Genomic DNA, 18,585 nt, shown 5'->3' on the forward strand with positions numbered 1-18,585 from the left:
CCCCGGACAGCAGGAGGAGGAACCAGGGAACCGGCGCGGCGCAGAGAGCGGCGACTGCAGCGAGAAGAGCCGGCAGGAGCAGGGACTGCAGCAGCGGGTATGACAGTAATTATGCATCACAAATAGGACATATTTGATCTCATTAGAATGCCAATGTTAATACGAGATGAATGCTGGGTTTGTTATGACTATGACATGTTTTGTAGCGGAGTTATAGGCATTAGACAAATTTAGGTTGAATTTAATTAAACTGAAGAGATAGGAGGGTCTGGGAAAACCAGCCCTTTTTGTGATGTCATCAGGCTGAGCTATAAGTCTGCCAGGCACCCCAGCCTGCGGGCTGTCTGCTGGAGCCTATGTGAGTCTGACTTGAAGAGCTGTTCCTAACCAGAGTCCTGATGCATTGGGACATATGGGAACTCCACTAGCCTGGTTGCCTCAAATGATCTGAACACATGTAAGTGTTATTTCTCATTTAACCCCTGTTATTTTTATAATTACCTTTGTACCTATTTTCAATTGTCTCTTTTTGTAACAATCTTGTAATATTTTTCTATAAACACTGCCTAAACTTTAATGGGGTATAATATTTAATACTAGATTTATATTGCCTCGTTGCAGCATGCCCAATAGCCAGTACATAGCAGGCAGCCTTTCTGGCGACTAAATACCCTAGGTGCAGTACCTAATCTGACCTGAGAGTAAGGGGGGCGCCAGAGAGCTGCAAGTTTCAAGTGGAACTGTAAGCGGGATATACATAAATCCCTGCAGTTCGTGTTATATTGAAGAGCAGTGGGATACCTAAAATAAGCCCCTGCTGTAAACTAAGAGGTCAATAGCCTTGTGTGTGTTTTTTTCATCACATTGTAGCAGTGGAGGGATAACTAAGATAAGCCCCCCTGCACATGTGATAGCTGTCTGTTGGCCTAAAGTCGATCTGTGACGTAGGGGTGACGATCACGGTGTGAATCGTGACATATTGGTGGCAGCGGTGTGGATTCGTGACAAATTGGTGGCAAGGCGGTGGGATCTTAGAGCATTAGTGATTTGGTTTGAGCAATCATTCCTCTCACTAAAAACTTGCAAAGTTCTTGCGAGGACTCTGCGCAAATAAGTTTGGAGAATGAACTCAGTGTTTATTAGTCCTGAGACAATTGTGTGTACTGGTAATTATCCCTTCCCTTTCTCTTCGTTTTTCTATCCTATCTTTTATTTGGCAACCATGGCTGCGAAAGGAGAAGCCTGGTACACCCAGCAGAAGGACACTCTTGCTGGGATATGCACGTACCATGGCCTGAACTCCCAGGGCAAGACCAAGGCTCAAATGTTCACTGAACTGGTGCAATTTGAAGCAGACCAAGCCAGGCCACAGAGCCCAGAAGCCACAGAAGCCAGCACAAGCGAACCTGGTGCTGCAGCAGAGGTCCAGCCAATGAATGCCGGCCCTATTAGCAATCAGGGTGAATTGGACCCCCACCTGCTGGCGGTCTTGGAACTACTCCCTGCCGATGACCTTGATGGACGTCAGCAGCTGATCCAGCAATACCAGGAGAGAGCCGAGCGGCAAGCGGAGCGGGAGTACCAGCTGCAGTTAGCCCGACTGCAAATGCAGGGGTCGTCCCCGTCCAGCCGTGAGCCCAGCAGGGCTCAGATACCGAAGCCCCGGCCCGAGCACTTTCCTGTGATGGAAAAGGATGGGGACTTGGACACTTTTCTGCGGGCCTTTGAGAAAGCCTGCAGGCAGTACTAGCTGCCTACACAAGAATGGACACGATACCTGACACCAGGGCTGAGAGGCAAAGCTCTGGAGGCATTTGCTGCCCTCCCTCAAGAACAAGATGGTGACTATGAGGCCATCAAGCAGGCTCTGATAGCCAAGTACCAGCTTACACCCGAGGTGTACCATAGAAAGTTCCGGAACCTTCAACGTGGCCCACACGACAGCTACGGCGATGTGGTGCATGGACTCAGGACCCACTTTAACCAGTGGATCCAAGGACTGTCAGTGACCACCTTTGAGCAGCTGGGAGACCTGATGATCAAAGACCAGTTCTTACATCTTTGCCCAGCTGAGGTGCGACAGTTCGTGATGGACAGAGAACCCAAAGAGGTGAAGAAAGCAGCGCAAATTGCCGATGCCTTTGAGGCCAACCGTAGATCGGAAGTGCGGAAGCCAGTCACCACCAGCTGGAGAGGGGGTAAGCCTGCAACCAACGCCAGTACCCCTACCAGCCAACACATCAGAGGTCCTGTCCCCGTGGCCAACAGCACCAGACCTACCACCGAACCTCGCCAGTGTTACTTCTGCAAGCGGACTGGCCATATCAGTCCCTACTGCCCAGACAAGTAGAAGAACCCTTCATCCAAGGCCCCAGGGCCTAATTCAGCAGTTCTTTTGGTGGGTGGTGTGGCTGGGAGGGTGTGTGACAACGTACAGCACGTCACCGTGGGAGGCCATGTTGCTACAGGCCTCAAAGACACCGGGGCAGAACGAACCCTCATCCGACCCGAACTGGCGGCCCCTGAAGAAATCATTCTGGGGAAAACCCTAACTGTCACTGGGATTGGGGGCATCAGCTGTCCCTTGCCAATGGCCCGGGTTTATATTGATAGGGGTGCCGGGAGCGGGGTGAAGGAAGTGGGGCTGTCTGATAATTTGCCCACTGATGTTTTGTTGGGGACTGAGTTGGGGAGGATGGTTGCATACTACGTCCCTGACACCCCTCCCCAATCTGCTAATAAGGGTAACGTTAACCCTGATGATGGTGATGATGGGAAATCGCATGTGTTACCTGACCATGCTTTATCTTGTAATGATGCATCTGATAACCATTTTTTCCCTAGGAGTGATGGTGAAAATGTTGTACCTGTGCCAACTGAATCTGATAATGATTTTTCTGTGAAAGTTGATGTGTACATAGGTACAGGAGTGCTCAGCCACGTCGCTCTGCGGAGTGAGACGGCTGAGGAACCCCTAGCAGGGGCAAGTGTCGGTGCTACAGGAAATGGGGAGGTACATGGGAACCGTGAGGAAGGTGATGCCATGCAATTGACCAGTGCCGAGGAAGGTAATTGGCCCATAAGTAGCAATGCTCCTGAGGTAATGGGGATGGATGGGGAGGTAGAGCCTATAGCAGCGCCGGCTGATGGGTCTGTAGAAATCCCCGGGGAGACAGCCTACGTAGCTGCTGTCACCCGCAGTCAGAGTTCCCGGAACGCAGATAACTGTCTGCCTTCCGGACCCTCCTCAGTCATCATTGTGACTGAACCAGAGGTGGACCCAGAGCAGGTCCCAGAGGGTTCCCGTGGGGAAGGGACCCTGACGTCGCTTCTGGCTTCCCCTAGCCAGGAGTTTCAGGCCACTCTGCACACAGATGCAAGCCTAGAGAGTTTGAGACAACTCGCCGAGATGCCCACCTCCGTGACTGATAAGGAGAGGGTGGTCTGGGAACAAGGAAGGTTGTACCGGGAGACAGTACCTGGAAAATCGCAAAAGGAGTGGTTGAGGGAAAGACAGCTGGTCGTCCCGCAGCAATTCCAGGGTGAGTTGTTACGGATTGCCCATGAGATCCCGCTAGCTGGACACTTGGGGATCAGCAAAACAAAGGCCCAGCTGTCTCAACACTTCTATTGGCCTAAGATGGGGACAGATGTGTCAAACTATTGCCGCTCCTGTACCACCTGTCAAAGAGTGGGGAAGACGGGGCCTGCTCTTAAGGCTCCCCTGATCCCTTTGCCAGTGATAGAGGAGCCTTTCCAGAGGATCGCGGTGGACATTGTGGGCCCGCTGGCCGTCCCCAGCAGCTCTGGAAAGCAATACATCCTTACTGTGGTAGACTACGCTACCCGGTACCCAGAGGCAGTAGCTCTGTCGTCAACTAGGGCAGATAAGGTGGCGGATGCCCTGTTGGCTATCTTTTCACATATAGGATTTCCCAGGGAGATGCTTACTGATCAAGGGACCCAATTCATGTCTCGCCTAATAGAGGCTCTCTGTAAGAGAATGCAGGTGAAGCACCTGGTATCGAGTGCGTATCACCCACAGACCAATGGCTTGTGTGAACGCTTCAATGGTACCCTCAAACAGATGCTACGCATGCTGGTTGAGACACAAGGGCGCGACTGGGAGCGGTACCTCCCACACCTGCTGTTCGCTTACCGAGAGGTTCCGCAGGCCTCGACGGGGTTCTCCCCCTTTGAGCTCCTGTATGGCAGGCGAGTCCTGGGACCCCTTGGGTTGGTAAGAGAATCCTGGGAAGAGGAGCCGAACCCTTCTGAAGTGTCCATAGTGGAGTATGTCATGCGCTTCCGTGACAAGATGCAGACCTTGACGCAGTTGGTGCATGACAACATGATGCAGGCTCAGGCTGATCAGAAGCACTGGTATGACCAGAATGCATGGGAGAGGACCTACCACGTGGGTCAAAAGGTGTGGGTGCTGGTTCCCATACCAAAGGATAAGCTTCAGGCAGCCTGGGAGGGCCCGTACGTCGTCCACCAACAGCTCAACCCGGTCACCTACATGGTCACACTTGACCACGCTCGGGGTAGGCGAAAGGCCTTTCACGTCAACATGATGAACGCTCATCACGAACGTGAACCTTTCGTTCTACCGGTCTGCAGCTTGCCCGAAGATGGGGAGGAAGACACCCTCCTGGACATGCTGGCCCAAGCGAAGGCCGGTGGGTCCATTGAGGACGTGGAGGTAAGCGCCTCATTAACTGAACCCCAGTGGTTGCAGTTGCAAACCACACTGGAACCCTTCCGGGTCGTGTTCTCCAACCGACCTGGAAGGACTGAGTTAGCAGTCCACGAGGTGGACACTGGGAATCATGCCCCACTACGGCGAACACCCTATCGAATCTCCGACCAGGTGCAGCAGGTTATGCTCCAGGAGATCGATGAGATGTTACAGCTGGGGGTGATTCGACGGTCAAAGAGCGTGTGGGCCTCACCCGTAGTTCTCGTGCCAAAGAAGGACCGGACCACCCGGTTCTGCGTGGACTACAGGGGGCTCAACGCCATTACAGCCTCTGACGCGCACCCAATGCCGCGCATCGAGGAGCTGCTTGAGAAGTTAGCTGGCGCTTTCCAGCAGATGGTCAACCTCCTGCTTCAGGGACTGGAGAAGTACACAGTGGCGTACTTGGATGACATTGCCATCTTCAGTCCCTCCTGGGAGGAACACCTGCAGCATCTCGAGGAGGTGCTCAGGCGAATTCACCAAGCAGGACTGACTATCAAGCCAGGAAAGTGCCAGATGGGCATGAGGGAGGTCCACTACCTGGGGCACCGGGTAGGCGCAGGCACCCTGAAGCCAGACCCTGAGAAAGTGGGAGCAATCGTACACTGGCTCACCCCCAGGACCAAGAAACAGGTGATGTCCTTCCTGGGCACTGCAGGGTACTATAGGCGCTTCGTACAGCACTATATTAGCCTGGCAAAACCTTTGACGGACCTCACCAGGAAGAAGCTACCCCACATCGTCAACTGGACAGATGGCTGTGAGGCGGCCTTCCAGGCGTTGAAAACCGCACTGTGCAACGCCCCTGTGTTGAAAGCAGTCGACAGCAGTCGACCGTTTTTGGTACAGACTGACGCCTGTGAGTTTGGCCTCGGTGCTGTGCTCAGCCAGGTTGACTCGGAGGACCAAGAGCACCCCGTGTTGTACCTGAGCCAGAATCTTTTACCGAGGGAAGTGGCATACTCCGCCATTGAGAAGGAGTGCCTGGCCATAGTCTGGGCCCTGCAGCGCTTGCAGCCCTACTTCTACAGTCTCACCTTCACTGTGGTGACCGACCACAACCCTGTGTGCTGGCTAAACGCCATGTGTGGAACCAATGGCAGGTTGCTTCGCTGGAGCCTTGCCCTTCAGCAGTTTGACTTCACCATTGAACACAAAACGGGCAGGGAGCATGGCAATGCAGATGGACTGTCCTGCCAGGATGAACCTACTGAGGAGCGCATGGAGGCATACCGAGAGGTTCTGCCTCCGTAGCACACACCAAAAGGGGAGGTGTCACGATATGGTATGAAATATCATATAAGTTTAGTTTCTCCTGTTAGCCCAGGCTGTGGGCTAAAACCCCCTTTCCCTTTCACTCAAGCAAGAGCTTGCCTTGTCAATGTATGTGGGGGAGTTTTATTGAAGAAAGGTATTTACGACTGGCATAGCTGCAGTGGAAAGTTGTGCTAGCCAAAACCAGTCTGATTCCCTTCTGGAAATGCAAGAAGTCCTTTGTTCCATTATTGTAAGATATTGGGCCAACGATGTAGGCTAGAAAAAGGAAAAGTACCTATTGTTAACGTTCATCGGCGGTTCTGTCAGCCACTCTAAACATGAGCTTCTAACTCCATCAGGTAAAAAGTAGGGATTTCTCTGTAATTATGCATCACAAATAGGACATATTTGATCTCATTAGAATGCCAATGTTAATACGAGATGGATGCTGGGTTTGTTATGACTATGACATGTTTTGTAACAGAGTTATAGGCATTAGACAAATTTAGGTTGAATTTAGTTAAACTGAAGAGATAGGAGGGTCTGGGAAAACCAGCCCTTTTTGTGATGTCATCAGGCTGAGCTATAAGTCTGCCAGGCACCCCAGCCTGCGGGCTGTCTTCTGGAGCCTATGTGAGTCTGACTTGAAGAGCTGTTCCTAACCAGAGTCCTGATGCATTGGGACATATGGGAACTCCACTAGCCTGGTTGCCTCAAATGATCTGAACACATGTAAGTGTTATTTCTCATTTAACCCCTGTTATTTTTATAATTACCTTTGTACCTATTTTCAATTGTCTCTTTTTGTAACAACCTTGTAATATTTTTCTATAAACACTGCCTAAACTTTAATGGGGTATAATATTTAATGCTAGATTCGTTCTTCATGCTCTAAAACGTACCCTAAGTCTTCTGAAGGGAATTAGCGACTGTTTTGGGTTAGCTTCGGACCTGTTTAATCGAAGCTGGTGGCAGCATCCCGTGTGCGGGCCTTTGGGTGTCGTCGTAGCGACTGCGGCGTTGATAATTATTGTTCCTGCCTGAGTGGGAGTATTTATATTGCCTCGTTGCAGCATGCCCAATAGCCAGTACATAGCAGGCAGCCTTTCTGGCGACTAATTACCCTAGGTGCAGTACCTAATCTGACTTGAGAGTAAGGGGGGCGCCAGGGAGCTGCAAGTTTCAAGTGGAATTGTAAGCGGGATATACATAAATCCCTGCAGTTCATGTTATATTGAAGAGCAGTGGGATACCTAAAATAAGCCCCTGCTGTAAACTAAGAGGTCAATAGTCTTGTGTGTGTTTTTTTCATCACATTGTAGCAGTGGAGGGATAACTAAGATAAGCCCCCCTGCACATGTGATAGCTGTCTGTTGGCCTAAAGTCACCCCGATCCGTGATGTAGGGGTGACGATCACGGTGTGAATCGTGACATATTGGTGGCAGCGGTCTGGATTCGTGACAGCAACACAAAGAGCATCATCACCAGCATCCTCCTCAACCAGCCCTGCCTCAACCTCAACCACAACAGCCACAACCCCAGTGAGACTACCTGATTCTAAAAGAAAGAGGTGTCAGGTCTGCCCTAGCAATAAGGACAGAAAGACAAACACATCGTGCTTCACCTGCAAAAAATACCTCTGCAAAGAACACACAAAAAGTGTCACTTTTTGCCACACATGCATCTAAATACTAATGCATCTAAAAACTAGTACTTCTGTTGGATTTCTGTTGATTTGATTTGCTTGATTGATTGTTGTTTGTTTGTTTGACCTAGAAAAGCTACTTTTTATTATTATTGCTATTAATGTTAATATAATTTTCATCTTTTATTTGTATTAAAGTTTTATAAAAAAAAATCTGTTTTTTGCCTTTTTCATCAAGTAGTTAGATATGGGTCAAAATTGACCCATAACACCATAGATGTTACTAGAGTTAATAATATAAAATATATATATGTATATTTTTTTTACATTTAAGAAATGTGTTCTAAAACCCTTCAGTAATAGTCAGGTAATATAACAAACTTTTTTAATTTTATATTATTCTCTTGAGGTTCATTTGACAATATTTTATATTGAAAATGAAGGGTATGCTCTCAAATGAAAGGCCCAGGGGGCCACAACAAAAATATTAAAATCAATCCTTCCATGGATGAGAAACCCTAACAAGGTAACTAAGAGGTAAGAAACAAATTGGATCATAAATAACTGTTTTTAGGGTATCCTAGGGGTGATTTAAGACACGGGTCAAAACCGACCCGTTAACATAAGAAAGAGTAACAGAAAGCAAACACTAGAGGAAGGTTAAGTAGCTTTTCTCATGATTGCATACACCTGTCTATGAAGTTCAAAGCTCAATGAGATTACAAAACCAAAAAAAGTGCTTTAGTAAGTCAGTAAAAAGTAGGTAGGAGTATTTAAAACAAGAAAATGATAAGGGTGCCCATACTTATCCACCTGTCAAATTTTGTTTGAATGCAGATTGCACATTTTCTGTTAGTACAATAAACCTAATTTCAAGGCAGAAAAATTACTGTGTCCAACAGTTATTAGATATACAGTATGAAACTGAAATAGCTGTTGCAAAAAAAACGATTTTTATAAAACATTAAGCTTAAGATTAATAGGGGTGCCCAAACTTTTTCATATAACTGTATGTGATGTACATACTCAAGCCCCAGTGTCTCCTAATGTCTCTTATGTGATGTATATGCTGCAGCCCTAGCGTCTCCTGTATGATATATATACTCAAGCCCTAGTGCATCCATTGCAGTCTCTCCTATGTGATATATATGCTGCAGCCCCAGTGTTTCCTATGTGATGAATATCCCACAGTCCCAGTATCTCTAACGTGGTGTATATGCTCGAGCCCCAGTGTCTACTATGTGATGTATATGCTCCAGCCCCAATGTATCCTGTTGTATTTACTCCAGCCCCAGTGTCTCCTATCTGATGTGTATGCTGCAGCCTCAGATTCTCCTATGTGATGTATATGCTACAGCCCCAATGTCTCCTGTGTGAAGTATATTCTCCAGTTGCAATGTCTCCTGTGATATACTGTATATACTCGAGTATAAGCCGACCCGAGTATAAGCCGACCCCCCTAATTTTGCCACAAAAAAATGGGAAAACGTATTGACTCGAGTATAAGCCTAGGGTGGAAAATGCAGCAGCTACCGGTAAATGTCAAAAATAAAAATAAATACCAATAAAAGTCAAATTAATTGAGACATCGGTAGGTTAAGTGTTTTTGAATATCCATATTGAATCAGGAGCCCCATATAATGCTCCATACAGTTCATGATGGGCCCCATAAGATGCTCCATATTAAAATATGCCCCATATAATGCTGCACAAAGGTTAATAATAGCCCCATAAGATGCTCCATAGAAACATTTGCCCCATACAATGCTGCGTAAAGGTTGATGGCCCCATAAGATGCTCCACACATTATGGCCCCATGAGATGCTCCATACATTATGGCCCAATGAGATGCTCCATACATTATGGCCCCATAAGATGCTCCATACATTATGGCCCCATACGATGCTCCATACACTGTGGCTCCATGAGATGCTCCACACATTATGGCCCCATGAGATGCTCAATACATTGTGGCCCCATAAGATACTCCACACATTATGGCCCCATGAGATGCTCCATACATTGTGGCCCCATAAGATGCTCCACACATTATGGCCCCATGAGATGCTCCACACATTATGCCCCGTGAGATGCTCCACACATTATGGCCCCATACGATGCTCCACACATTGTTGCCCCATAAGATGCTCCACACATTGTTGCCCCATGAGATGCTCCATACATTGTGGCCCCATAAGATGCTCCACACATTATGGCCCCATGGGATGCTCCACACATTATGCCCCATGAGATGCTCCATACATTATGGCCCCATACAATGCTCCATACATTGTGGCCCCATAAGATGCTCCACACATTTGCCCCATTTGTTGTTGCTGCGATTAAAATAAAAAAAATCACATACTCACCTCTCTTCGCTCAGGCCCCCGGAACTTGCGATAGTCACCTTCCTCGTTCCATCGCTGCGCGCTGCTCTGTCTTCCATCCTCTGCACTGACTGTTCAGGCAGAGGGCGGCGCGCACACTAATCGCGTCATCGCACCCTCTGACCTGCACAGTCACAGCCAGAGGACGGAAGACAGAACAGAGGAGAGCAGCGCGCAGATGTGGAACGAGGAAGCTGACTATCGCGTAATGCTCACCTCCCCTGATATACTCACCTGCTCCCGGCGTGGTCCCTGGCAGCGTCTCACTGTCAGATGGTCTCCAGGAGCCGTCGGCATCTTCCTGTGTTCAGCGGTCACGTACCGCTCATTACAGTAATGAATATGCGTGCATATTCATTACTGTAATGAGCGGTACCACGTGACCGCTGAACACAGGAAGAGCTGCCCGGAGACCATCGGACATGCAGGGACCGTGCCAGGAGCAGGTGAGTATGTGACAGCTGCCGCTCCCCCTCACCCACCGACCCCACGCCGACACTGACTCGAGTATAAGCCGAGCGGGTCACTTTCAGCCCATTTTTTTGGGCTGAAAATCTCGGCTTATACTTGAGTATATACATTATATGCTCAATTCACAATGTATCCTATTTCCTATGTGATGTATACTTCCGACCTCCCATTGCTTGAGTTCTATAAATGTAATGTGAGCAGTGATAAATTTCCCACTTTCAGGAGACATTCAGTGTAATATACTGTACATCTCTGTTCAGAACAACTTACTGTTTCGTTACAAAACTTAGCTAAAAAAGTTGACTGCATTCCAGACAAACGCAAACCTTGAAAAGCAGTTGTGAGCAGCAACATCGTCAATACCCCCTAACATCACAGCCGCACCAAAGGGAAGCAGCTCCAGACATGACATTTGAGGTGGGTTGATTAATTGTTTGACAAAATATAGCAGGATAATTTTCAAGTTGAAAATTTTGTAGAGCTCATAAATGCTAAACAGAAAAAAAATGAGCTGGAGTATAAGTTGGTATACATGCAAAATAGAAACAAGTTCACATTGGCCATTAAACAGACAAAACCTAACACAGAAAGAAAATGAACATATTCCCTGCTGTAAGTAAATAAGTAAAAGCACTAGTGCATGTCAACAAATAGGGTACTTCGTAAATAAGTTTTTGATTAAAAAAAAACAGCCATCCCACCAGCGTCAAGGTGTACCCAATTTTGGGATCGTCCTAACCTTTAGTATTTAATATTTTATACTAGAGGTTAGGACCAATCTTGAATACCACTGTATTGCCATATATAGTACAAGCAATCAGACGATTACAGGTTCAAGTCTGGCTAATGATGTAAAAAGTAAAGAAAGTTTTTAAAATGTAAAAAAAGAATTACAAATTCGAGTCACCCCCTTTTCCACAGTTAATAAAGAAATATAAAAAAGTGCACATTTTTAGATGCGCCTCATATAATGCTCCATACATAAAAACAAATACTCACCTCTCCTCAGCGTCTTCTGACACTCTGCTCAGCACAGAGGGCTGTAATGATGTCATCGTGCCCTCTATGCCGAGACGCCACATAGCTTATTACGCAGAGGGATTCCTATATGGTACATTTGTTGCTCTTGTAGTTTGTCAGCTTATTAATCAGATTTTTATTTTTGAAGGATAATACCAGACTTGTGTGTGTTTTAGGGCGAGTTTCGTGTGTCAAGTTGTGTGTGTTGAGTTGCGTGTGGCGACATGCATGTAGCGACTTTTGTGAGATGAGTTTTGTGTGGCGACATGCGTGTAGCAACTTTTTGTGTGTCGAGTTGCATGTGACAGGTTAGTGTAGCAAGTTGTGTGCAGCAAGTTTTGCGCATGGCGAGTTTTGTGCGTGGCGAGTTTTATGTGTGGTGCCTTTTGAGTATGTGCAAGTTTTGTGTGAGGCAACTTTTGCATGTGTTGCAACTTTTGTGCATGTGGCAAATTTTCCGCATGTGCAAGTTTTGCGTGTGGCGAGTTTTCCATGAGGTGAGTTTTGCACGTGTGGCGAGTTTTGCATGTGGAGAGTTTTGCGCGTGGCGAGTTTTGAGCGGCGACTTTTGTGTTTCGACTTTGATGTGGCGAGGTTGGTGTATGTGTGGTGAAATGTGCGCTGAGGGTGGTATATGTGTTCGAGCACGTGGTAGTGTGTGGCGCATTTTGTGTGTGTGTTCATATCCCCGTGGTGGTGTGGTGATTATCCTATGTCGGGGCCCCACCTTAGCAACTGTACGGTATATACTCTTTGGCGCCATCGCTCTCATTCTTTAAGTCCCCCTTGTTCACATCTGGCAGCTGTTAATTTGCCTCCAACACTTTTCCTTTCATTTTTTCCCCATTATGTAGATAGGGGCAAAATTGTTTGGTGAATTGGAAAGCGCGGGGTTAAAATTTCACCTCACAACATAGCTTTGACGCTCTCAGGGTCCAGACGTGTGACTGTGCAAAATTTTGTGCCTGTAGCTGCGACGCCTCCAACACTTTTCCTTTCACTTTTTCCCCATTATGTAGATAGGGGCAAAATTGTTTGGTGAATTGGAAAGCGCGGGGTTATAATTTCACCTCACAACATAGCTTTGACGCTCTCGGGGTCCAGATGTGTGACTGTGCAAAATTTTGTGCCTGTAGCTGCGACGCCTCCAACACTTTTCCTTTCACTTTTTCCCCATTATGTAGATAGGGGCAAAATTGTTTGGTGAATTGGAAAGCGCGGGGTTAAAATTTCACCTCACAATATAGCCTATGACGCTCTCGGGGTCCAGACGTGTGACTGTGCAAAATTTTGTGGCTGTAGCTGCGACGGTTCAGATGCCAATCCCAGACATACATACATACATACACACATACACACATTCAGCTTTATATATTAGATATATGTATATATATATATATATATATATATATATATATATATATATATATATACCTGCTCAAAGAAGTAAAGGTTAGATAATGATAAGTAGATGGCCGAGTGGAACATTATTATTTTACTTAGCCAATATGAGTGTCCCTGACTCATGGGCTCCATAGCGTGCCAGTGTCCCCGACGGCAAGTGGGCCCCCATTTGTTTAGGGCCCCGGCACTTGCCCTGGTGTGCCGGGTGGTGATGCCAGCCCTGTTTACAGTTCTAGCAATGTTGATTGGATTTATAGGAACCTCATGAGTAGGGTTAATTGAATAGCTTTGGATAAGTGCTTATCCGAATCGCTTTAGCGCTTCCCGAATAGCTGCCTCAGTAACCCGAATACCTGGAGCGCTCCCGATAATCAGGTGCCTGTGTCATGGCTGTGTGACAGTCACAACACATGTATGGAGAGCCTGTTTGTTGGGCTCTACATGCATGTGTTGTAACACATGCAGCTGCAGCTCCGAACACCTGATTATCGGGGTGCTCCAGGTATACAGGTTACCGAGGCAGCTATTCGGGAAGCGCTAAAGCTATTTGGATAAGCACTTATCCAAAGCTATTTGATCAACCGTACTCATGACCACTGTCATTTTTTTAACCAGAATAAGCTGCCCTGCGGTGCGTATTTCAAATCCACAACATGTCAACTTCTCCTGCGGGTACGCCAAGTTTTATGGCCACTTTTTTCCCATAGAATTGCATTAGATGCAGAAAATCCACAAGTTAAAAACACGTGCATTTCTGGTGTGGAATTCAATCGGTAATGTTTCTCCTTGTGGAGAGCAACATGCCAAGTCTGGCATGTCAATGTGAAGTAACTTTTGAGCCTTTAAATGATGATGGGAGTAGTAGTCCCATCAGCTGCCACCTGCTCTATTAGTTATCAGTTGAATACAACTCTCAACATTCTGCCCTGCTAGCACTGATCGCAGTGCGAGCAGCAGAGAATGATGAAAGCGGTCTTCAGCACCCAGTGCAGGGGAACAGCGCTAACTGTACCATTGCTTCCCAGGCGCTGGTACATGTCACACTAATGACACACGGATGCCATCTGTGTGTCATCAGTGTGCACCTGTGCGGGATGTATAGCGGCCCATGCTGCTGTTATAAAACAGACATGTCAGTGTGTTTTGCTCACAGACACACGGTCCATGAAAACACACTGACATGTGCACAGACCCATTCACTTAAATGAGTCTGCATTTGTCAGTGTCTCCAGTGCGTGTGAAAACTGTCACCACACGCACTGGAAACACTGAGGTGTGACAAAGCCCTTAACCCCTTTACCACCTCCCGAGGGCCAATTTTTACAATTCTGACCACTGTCCCTTTATGAAGTTATAACTCTGGAACGCTTCAATGAATCCTGGTGATTCTGACATTGTTTTCTTGTGACATATTGTACTTCATGACTGTGGTAAAATTTCTTTGATATGACTTGTGTTTATTTGTGAAAAAAATGGAAATTTGCCGAAAATTTTGCAATTTTCCAAATTTTAATTTTCATGCCCTTAAATCACAGAGATATGTCACACAAAATACATAATAAGTAACATTTCCCACATGTCTACTTTACATCAGCACAACTTTGGAACCAACATTTTTTTTTAGGGAGTTATCAGGGTTAAAATTGACCAGCAATTTCTCATTTTTACAACACCATTTTTTTTAGGGACCACATCACATTTGAAGTCACTTTGAGGGATCTATATGATAGAAAATAACCAAGTGTGACACCATTCTAAAAACTGCACCCCTCAAGGTGCTCAAAACCACATTCAAGAAGTGTATTAACCCTTCAGGTGCTTCACAGGAATTTTTGTAATGTTTAAAAAAAAATGAGCATTTAACTTTTTTTCACAAAAAATTTACTTCAGATCTAATTTGTTTTATTTTACCAAGGGTAACAGGAAAAAATGGACCCCAAAAGTTGTTGAACAATTTGTCCTGAGTACACTGATACCCCATATGTGGGGTAAACCACTGTTTGGGCACATGGTAGAGCTCGGAAGGGAAGGAGCGCCGTTTGACTTTTTAGTGCAAAATTGCCTGGAATTGAGATCGGAAGCCATATCGCACTTGGAGAGCCCCTGATGTGCCTAATCAGTGGAAACCCCCACAAGTGACACCATTTTGGAACGTAGACCCCCTAAGGAACTTATCTAGATGTGTGGTGAGCACTTTAAACCCCCAAGTGCTTCACAGAAGTTTATAATGTAGAGCCATGAAAATAAAAAAAAAAACATTTTTTTCACAAAAATGATCTTATCGCCCCCAATTTTTTATTTTTCCCAAGGGTAACAGGAGAAATTGGACCCCAAAAGTTGTTGTACAATTTGTCCTGAGTAGGCTGATACCCTATATATGGGAGAAAACTGCTGTTTGGGCACACATCGGGGCTCGGAAGGGAAGTAGTGATGTTTTGGAATGCAGATTTTGATGGAATGGTCTGCGGGCGTCATGTTACGTTTGCAGAGCCCCTGATGTGCCTAAACAGTTAAAAAAAACACAAGTTACATTATTTTGGAAACTACACCCCCCAATGAGCTTATCTAGATGTATGAGAACTTTGAACCCCCAAGTGTTTCACTAAAGTTTATAATGCAGAACCATGAAAATAAAAAATCATTTTTTTCCCACAAAAATGATTTTTTAGTCCACAAAGTTTTATTTTCCCAAGGGTAACAGGAGAAATTGGACTGCAAAAGTTGTTGTCCAATTTGTCCTGAGTGTGCGGATACCCTATATGTGGGGGTAAACCACTGTTTGGGCACACGGCAGAGCTCAGAAGGGAAATAGCACCGTTTTACTTTTTCAAGGCAGAATTGGCTGGAATTGAGATCGGACATCATGTTGCATTTGGAGAGCCCTGATGTGCCTTAACAGTGGAAACCCCCCAATTCTAACTCCAACCATAACCCCAACACACCCCTAACCACACCCCTAACCTGAATACACCTCTAACCCTAATCCCAGCCCTAACCATAACCCTAACCGCACCCTTAACCCTAATCCCAACCCTAATCCCAGCCGTAAACGTAATCCAAATCCGAACTTCAACTTTAGCCCTAACCCTAACGGGAAAAAGGAAATAAATACATTTTTTAATTTTATTATTTTTCCCTAACTAAGGGGGTGATAAAGGTGGGTTTGATTTACTATTTACAGCGGGTTTTTATATCAAGTTTTTATGTTTGGCAGCTGTCACATGCTAAAAGACGCTTTTTATTGCAAAAATTAGTTTTTGTATCACCACATTTCGAGAGCTATAATTTTTCCATATTTTGGCCCACAGAGTCATGTGAGGTCTAGTTTTTAGTGGGACGAGTTGACGTCTTTATTGGTACCATTTTCGGGCACATGACATTTTTTAATTGCTTTTATTATGATTTTTGGGATGCAGAATGAACAAAAACCAGCAATTCATGAATTTCTTTTTTGGGGGGGGGGCGTTTATACCATTCCGCGTGTGGTAAAATTGATAAGGCAGTTTTATCCTTCAGGTTAGGATGATCGCTTTATTCTGAGAGCTAAATTTTTTTATTTTTTCGCTGATGGCACTGTATGGTGGGTCATTTTTGTGTGGTAAAAGATGATGTTTTCAGCGGTACCATGTGTTAGGGCTAGCGCAACGCACAAAATAATTAGAAAGATAGAGTAAGGTGCGTTCGCAGCCCGGGGTCCACCATGCAGAGATGGAACCTCCTGCTAAGTAATGACGGACTATATGGCAGTACAATATGGATTCACACACGGGTTAACTTCACCCAGTAGGAAGAAAGCGAATCCTGTTGCGTCACAGGGCCGCGGTACCGCACAAAGAGCGCAAGCAAGGAGTCATAGAACTCTACCCCTAGACTCGGGATTAGAGTACAACTAGGCCTCTTGCGTTCGACACCGCATTTGGGGTGTCAGCGTAACCAAAATAATAATTTAGATGCACAGGAGTGCGTGCGGTGCCGCTCTGGCGGACGCCACTAACCACCCAGGCTTGGGTAAGGAAAGCGCTGTGAAAGCGCATGGCACCGCACTGGCGGTCACAGCATTCTGACGCTGTATTGTGTGTCACGTGCTGATGACTAAGTCGGGCGCTAGATAGCAATCATCCACCTTACGCGAGCAGTCATACACAAGGGAGGGGATAATTAATGAGCGACTTTCACACATCAACACACACACGTTTACAAGTGTACACTAGCGCATGGCGGTGCGACCATGCAAACCTTTTATAGCTGCAGCAAGTACAGGACCTTCCCAGAAGGACCAATGGGAGTCAGCCACAGAAGTTGAGCACCTTCAGGACCTACCTAGAGGACCAAGGGGATTTGCTGCAGTATCTGAGCATGTGACCCTCGATCTCCAACGGGAGATCTTGCCCTGGGCATGCTCAGAAGGGGAAAAGCAGGACTTAGTCCCAAAAACATCTTCTCGCCGCTGCCCAGTACTGGTTACAATTGCAGAAGCTGGAAAAGCAGCAGTAACCTTTTGCACATAGTCAGACTGAGCAAGACATAGGGACCGATGTCTCCGCTGAGCAGACTCCACTGCGGCTGGAGAAAAATGGGAGACCACAGTGGAGATGGCTCGAGATTCCCCCTGTGCAGAGGTGGGAACCTAACACCATGTTTATTTATATGTCTTTTTGATCGCATGTTATTCCACTTTTTGTTCAGCGGTATGATGATAAAGCATTGTTTTTTGCTTCATTTTTTATTTATTTTTTTAATTTTTTTTACGGTGGGACAATTTTATAGGTTGGGTCGTTATGGACGCGTGGATACCAAATATGTGTACTTTTATTGCTTTTTTTATTTACATAAAGAAATGTATTTATTGGAACAATTTTTTTTATTTTTTTTATTCGTTATTTAGGAATTTTAAAAAAATATCTTTTTACACAGTATAATATTTTTTCTTTTACATTTTTTACATTGTCCCAGGGTGGGACATCACTATATAGTGTCAGATCGCTGATCTGACACTTTGCAAAGCACTGTGTCAGGTCAGGGATCTGACAGGCAGTGCAGGAGGCTTGCCGGCGCCTGCTCTCAGCAGGCACTGAGAAGCCACCTCCCTGCAGAACCCGGAAGAACCCCGTGGCCATCTTGGATCCTGGGGCCTGCAGGGAGGAGACCGGAGGAACAACGCGATCATATCGTGTTGTTCTGAGGGTCTCAGGGAAGCACGCAGGGAGCCCCCTCCCTGTGCGATGCTTCTCTATGCCTCCGGAATGCTGCGATCTTGTTTGATCGCAGTGTTCCGGGGTTAAAGTGTCGGGAGCGGTCCGTGACCGCTCCTGGCACATAGTGCCGAATGCCAGCTGTGATAATCAGCTAACACCCGGCCGCGATCGGCGGCGCTCCCCTCATGAGCGCGGCTGATTGCGTATGACGTACTATCCCGTCCATGGTCATACGAGTCCAGGTCACCTCGACGGGATAGTACGTCAGATGTCAGAAAGGGGTTAAAGCAGGTAGGTCAGTGAAGGATCATAAGCCCATACAGATGAATATGTAAGCAGAACACCACATAAAGCCATGCCCAGAGCCCTGTCCTCAGGGCGCCCCGAATTACGAGAATCTCATTAGCGGAAAACTACAATTAAAATTTAACAACAACCACAAAATGGATTTCATCACCCAA

This window comes from Ranitomeya variabilis, chromosome 5 (genome assembly GCF_051348905.1).
Source record: "Ranitomeya variabilis isolate aRanVar5 chromosome 5, aRanVar5.hap1, whole genome shotgun sequence".
NCBI lineage: Eukaryota > Metazoa > Chordata > Amphibia > Anura > Dendrobatidae > Ranitomeya > Ranitomeya variabilis.